Here is a 6,882-nt window from a genome sequence, read left to right on the forward strand (position 1 = left end):
TTGGACAGTGCTGGTATAGAAGAACATTTTCATCCTCCAGAAAATTTCTTGCTTCCCAGTCAATATCTGCTCCCTTCCTCCCACCCAAGACAAACACTATTGCAACTTCTCTCCCCATGGATTTGTTCTGCCTGTTCCAGAACTTCATATAGATGGAATCATACAGTATGTAGTTTTAGGGGTTCAGCTTCTTTTGCTCAACATAATGTTTTTGAAATTCATCCATGTATCAGTCATTTGTCCCTTTTTATTTTTGCGTAGTATTCCATTGTATGAATGTATCATAGTTTATTCATTCTTCTATTAATGGACATTTGGATTGCTTCCAATTTCTGACTATTATGAATAATGCTCTTATGACCATTCTTGAAAAAGTCTTTAAATAGTCTCACCCAAATTACTTTTACTATGTTTTTTGACTGTTAAAATCAATCTGTACCCACAGGAAAAATCCATTCGCATACTAACACACAATGTGTGTCAACTCCCCCTCCCCTGCCCTGTTTGATGTTAATGGTTTATGGTTTGATGTAAATTCTTTCAGACGTTTTCCTCCACCTATAGAATCAAGTGTTATCATTTTTTTAATTTTTTTTTTTTTTTTGACCACGCAACATGTGGGATCTTAGTTCCCTGACCAGGGATGGAACCATCGCCCCTGCAGTGGAATTGCAGGGTCTTAACCACTGGACCACCAGGGAAGTCCCCAAGTATTATCATTATTAATAAAATTGTCACTTTGCTGCTTCCTCCCTTGGAGATGGCTGCATAACTCTTGATTCTTGTCCTCCTTGTTCTAGAGTCCCTAGAAGACCAAAACTGGAAGAGACTTAGGGATAGCCTAGGGAAGGCAGATATATAGCACTCCTCCTGTATTCCCGGATTAGCTGTATCCATGTCAGACATCGCTAATCAATCATAGCGTTCTATCCTTGCCCTGCCCCAGCCACTTCTAATCAACAGGAAAAATAAATGAAACCAATTTCCCATGTCTGAAATAATTTGGCCGCCGTCCATTTTGCTGATGAATAAACTAGGGCTCAGAGAGGGGAAGAACCTGCTTCAAGGTCGGAGATGGAGCCCCAGGCTCCTGACTCCCTGTCTAATGCTTTTTCTACTACATTCACTGACTCCAAAAACGATTTCCCTGGGATACCTGAAAACCTGGTCTCTAGGGAGAGGGCAATTTATTCCCCAGACAGGACTCATAGATGGGACCCACTCCTCTAGCCAGCCCTTCATCTTTATGCTTTGCCTGAATGTAACCGGAAGCCCCTGCCAACAGACTGGCATCCCTTCCCCCACAGTCACCACGGATAGACCTGCGGTTTCTGTTCTCCAGGTCTGCAGTTTCAGTTTCCCAAAATAAACATTTAAAAAAATAAAGGAGACATGCCCTTAGCATCTTTGTCTTCAGCACCAGAATTGTGGAATTATTAATTGACCAGACTAAATCAAATTGTTAATTACAGCAGAGAGGCGACTTCAGGTGCTGAAACCGTTAAACTCCAAAAGCATCCCCCTTTCACCAACACGTCAAACTGACTCTGGCTGTCATTGGAAGCGACAGTGAGAAAGTGGGAGAGTCAGCAGGTCTGGACAGACTGTGGGTGTTCTCAGCTGGGCAAGCAGAATAAGTTTATTTAATTCTCTCCCTGCCCCGGCAAGGGGGAAAAGTCAGAGGGAAAAAACGCAGACAGAATGTAGCGTAACGTTTGAGTCAGGTTGAGCTGGGTTTAGACCGGCCCCGCACATTTGCTAGCCGCGGGACCCTGGCCATATCATTTCTGGTATCCAAGTCTCAGTTTCTTCATCTGTAAAACAGGCATGTTAATAGAACCTACTGCGTTGGATTATCGCAGTGATTAAAATGACTTGCTTAAAAAGCTGTAAATAAAACTCTTGTATTTGGCTCTAGATTATAAGCTCTGCAAGAGTAGGGATAGCTGCCTGTCTCATTCAACATGACATCCTCCAGCGCTACCACACTGACTGGTTCTAGGCAGGTACTTATTGAACATCTAGTGTAAGGTATGGTCCTGAGCATGGAGATGATGGTGGAAGAGAGTGCAGAGAGGCTTAGCACAGAAACCCTGCCCTTAAGTAGCTCTCATACCAGCCTAACAGACAGTCCAGAACCTCTATAACAAGTGCATTGTTGTATATTAAATAGGTAGATAATATGATGTAGGGGTTCATGGTGGAAATTCTGGCATCAGACTTGAGTTCAAATCTCAGCTCCCCCACATCCTACCAATCTGATCTTTATTAGCAAGTTTACCTCTCGATGCTTCTGTTTCGGGATCTGTAAAATAGGGGCCTGCCTTATAGAGCTGTTGTAAGGACTGAATGAGTTTCATGAAGCAAAGTGCTTAATACAGTGCCTGGAACGTAGTAATTGCTCAATAAGTCTTAGCTATTACTTTTCCCATTTACTATGTGACTTTGGACAAATTACTAATCTTCTCTAAGACTTGTTTTCTTGGTCAGTAAAATAAAAATACAAGAGTTCCTACCGTGAAGTATTGCTGGGAGAATGAGATGGGAAGATCCCTGAAAAGTGCTTAGCACAATGTCTGGTATATGGAAAGTACTTAATAATTTCTAGATGATAATAATAATAACAATAATGATAAAAACAAGGTGCCATGGGGCAAAAGAAAGTCAATCTCATTTTGATGTATAGACACTGGGCTAAGAGAAAGGTTTATAATAGGTAAGGGATTTTTTTTGGTAGCAACTTTATTGAGATATAATTCACATACAGTACAAACTACCCATTTAAAGTTTATAATTCAATAGTTTTTAGTATATTCAAAAAATTGCGCAGCTATCACCATAATCAATTTTAGAATACTATCATCACTCCAGATAGAGACCTGTACCCACTAGCAGTCATTTCCCTTTCCCTTTCCCTAGATCTCCCCCCTCCCCTGACCTCCCGAACGCTAGACAATCACCAGTTTACTTCCCATTTCTGTGGATTTGCCTATTGTAGACACCTCATATAAATGGAATCATACATTATGTGGCCTTTTGTTTCTGGCTTCTTTCACTTAGCATCAAGTCTTCAAGATTCATCCATGTTGTAGCAAGTCTCAGTATTGCATTCCTTTGTATGGCCAAATAATATTCCATTGTATAGAGTTGATAGATATTTGACTTGTTTCCACTTTTTGGCTATTATGAATAATGCTGCTATGAACTGTCATGTATAAGTTTTTGTGTGGATTATGTTTCCATTTCTCTCTGGGGTATATACCTAGGAGTGGAATTGCTGGGTTATATGGTAACTCTATGTTTAACCTTTAGAGGACCTGCTTTTCCAGACTGTTTTCCATAGTGCTATACCATTTTTACATTCCCACCTGCAGTGTACGAAGGATCCGATTTCTCCAGATCCTTACTAACACTTGTTATTATCTATCTTTCTGATTATAGTTATCTCAGTGGGTATGAAGTGATATCTCATTTTGGCTTTGATTTGCACTTTCTTGATGGCTAGTGACGTTGAGCATCTTTTCAGGTGCTTATTGGCCACTTACATATCTTCTTTGGAGAAATGTCTATTCAGATCCTTCGCTCATTTTTTTAAAATTTATTTATTTTTATTTATTTATTTTTGGCTGCACTGGGTCTTCGTTTCTGTGCGCAGGCTTTCTCTAGTTGCGGCAAGTGGGGGCTACTCTTCGTTGCGGTGCACGGGCTTCTCATTGCGGTGGCTTCTCTGTTTTGGAGCATGGGCTCTAAGTGTGCGGGATTCAGTAGTTGTGGCACACGGGCTCCGTAGTTGTGGCTCACAGGCTCAGTAGTTGTGGCACACAGGCTTAGTTGCTCCGCGGCATGTGTTATCTTCCCGGACCAGGGCTCGAACCCGTGTCGCCTGCATTGGCAGGCGGATTCTTAACCACTGCACCACCAGGGAAGTACCCCTTTGCTCATTTTTAATTGAGTTATTTATCTTTTTATTATTGAGTTGTATGACTTCTTTTTATATTCTAGATACAAGTCCCTTATCAAATATATGATTTGCAAAATTTTTCTCCTATTCTTTGGGTTGTTTTTTTCACTTTCTTGATGGTGTCCTTTGAAGCACAGATGTTTTAATTTTAATGGTGTCCAACTGATCTATCTTTCTTTTTCCAGTTTTAGGTCTTTGCACCATTTTGAGTTGGCTTTTGTATGCGGTGTGAGGTAGAGGTACCACTTAATTCTTTTGCACGTGGTTATCCAGTTGAAGAGATTGTTCTTCTCCCATTGAATTGTGTTCATACCCTTATCAAAAAATCAGTTGATTGTAAATGTGAGGGTTTATTTCTGGACTCTCAATTCTATTCTATTGATCTATATGTACATCCTTATGCCAGTTCCACACTGTCCTGAAGAGAACTGAATCTGAACTGGACCAAGTTAACTGGACCTGGGAATGCACAGTCACCATGTCTCCTTACCTCTCCACAGTGCTTCAGAATTTCTAAGGTGTTTTCATATGCATGATCTCACTTAAGTCTTGCAGCAACTCTGAGAGTAAGTGGAAGTCCAGAAGGTTGAGTGGCAAATCCCTAGACTCATCCATCCAGAAGCAGTGGTGGTTCCAGGACCAACCTATGGATCCTTTGACTCTTGGTCAAGTGCTCTCATTACCCCCAGCCAATTGCCTGCTGGTCGAGTCCAGGAATTTGGGAAAAGTAAAAAGTATAGAGAGAAATTAGGGCAAAAATGGGGGGAAGGGTATAAAACAGACTGATTATAAATGTTTGGCTCCTAATCAGCTTACGGTAAATTTTCCGTTCTCCTGCATGGACAAGAAATGGGATGTTCTGGGTAATCCAGTGTTTTGCTTGGGCATTGCATTTTCAAAGAATGAGAACACAGTGAAATACTCTCAACACCAAAACCACACAGGCTGTAATTTAATCTTTAATTTTGTTATTGTTGTCATTCTAGAAGACTCTTTAGTATATTTTAAAGCAGTGTTTCTTCAAGAGTGGTCCAAGGAAAACCTCAGCTATCAGCATCATCGGATAGAGGTGCTTGTTTAAAAATGCAGTTTTCAGAGCCCCCGTCTACTGAAAATCACTGGGTGATTTTTTTTAATGCACGTTAAAGTTTGGGAACCACTGTTTGAGAGCAGGGGAAACCAAATTATGAATATCAATTATCATTGCACTTAAGAGATGCAGAAATTCTGCTTAAATGAGAGTTCTGGTTAACAGATTAATGGACCTCATTTCCTTCAATTCTTTGCTGAAACATCACCCTCCCTGTGAGAACTTTCCTGATTTAAAATTGCTTATCACCCTCTCCCCCATGCCTCCCACCCTCCCTAGCCCCCTTCCTTCTCCCCAGTGCTTACCAACATGTAACTGACAAATCATTAATTTATTTATCTATTTATTTATTATCTGACTCCTGTCTCTAGTAAGCAAGTTTCGCCAAGGTAGGTGGTAGGAATATAGCACCTAAGACAGTGTCTGGTAGGTAGAAAGTGTTCAATAAATATTTGTGGAATGAATGAATGTGCCAAGTTGCATCTTGGTGCTTGGGCGGAATGTCATTTGCCCACTGTATTTCTCGAAAGGATTTTTTAAAGTATAAAGCAATTTATGCTTTAATTCTCTCAGTGATTTTCAGGGTGTGTCATACAAGAGAGAAAGAGCTGGAACCGAATCCTCTAATCTCCTAATTCTGGGGTTTGGGCCAGTTGCTCTAAAGATCGTTTTTTCTTAATACCACTGAGATCTTCAATTTACTGTGAGGATCATCCATTTACAGCTGCATTGTCCTGTGAGGGTTACCTCTAGAAGGACTCCTCACCCCTACTGTGAACAAAGTGGAAGGAAGCAATGAGACTGGGATGAGAACCTGCAGTGAGAACCTGCAGTGGGAGGGGACTTCTGTAAATTCACCCCACACGTGACAGGTAGTGACAACAAGTAGAAACTTCCTCCTCTGAGGTCCTGCATGAGGATGCTAATAAATGGTTCCTAACTCACCGGGCTTGGCTGGCTCTGCACAAATGACCCTTACCCGTTTCCTACCCTCCCAAGAGCACCAGCACCAAAATCGATGCTCATGGGCACTTTGGGGCTCCCTCCTCCCCGCACCTCCCCACTGGCCCCATTTTACACGCAGGAAGCCTGAAATTTAGACCCAGGAATGATCAGTTCCCTAACACCGGAGATGCTCTTTGCTGACCCTTATCCATGTCTCTCCCAGGACACACCTGATGTCCCAGTTTGTATTAAGATGGTGAGAAATACCCTGTGTGGGGTGCCCCCCACCCCCAGTCCAGGGGATTCTGAGAAATTGTGAGACCAGTCAGATGATAAAAACAGGAAAAAGCAAGTTTGTTTCTAGTGTTATGCACACAGAGTGGCAGGATATACCTGCTGAGTGTTCCCAGAAGGTCCCTGAGGAAACCATTAACCTGAGTCTCTCCTGTTCTTCTACTAGAGGTGGCTGGGGTGGGGTGGGGGCAGGGAAAATATATTGAGAGGAGGGGGATGGGCATCCTTCCAGAGGTCAGGGTTACGTTGCCCGGAGCTCCGGCACACGTTAATAAAAGGTGGCTAACTTGAAGATGGAGGTCAAGGTGAGCAAGGGGCTTGTCATCAGGGATTGTCACTGGGTTACACAGAGCGATTGAAGAGTGGGGGGGAAGGAGTGGGAGGTGAGTTGGGAGGGAGGGGTTTGTGTGGCACTGAGACCCCCAGCAGTGTTGGGGATTTGGGGAGGAGTGGCTGCCTTAGCCTCTGACTTTGACCCTTTCTTGGCTGGTTTCAGCCAAGGAATTGAGGAGAGGATATGGATTTGGAGAGGTGGCGGATAGGGAGAGTGGCCTGGGTCCGGAGGTGATCCAGGATGGACTTCCTCGGGGTT

The sequence above is a fragment of the Balaenoptera acutorostrata genome, chromosome 13 (assembly GCF_949987535.1).
Source record: "Balaenoptera acutorostrata chromosome 13, mBalAcu1.1, whole genome shotgun sequence".
In the NCBI taxonomy this organism is placed as follows: domain Eukaryota; kingdom Metazoa; phylum Chordata; class Mammalia; order Artiodactyla; family Balaenopteridae; genus Balaenoptera; species Balaenoptera acutorostrata.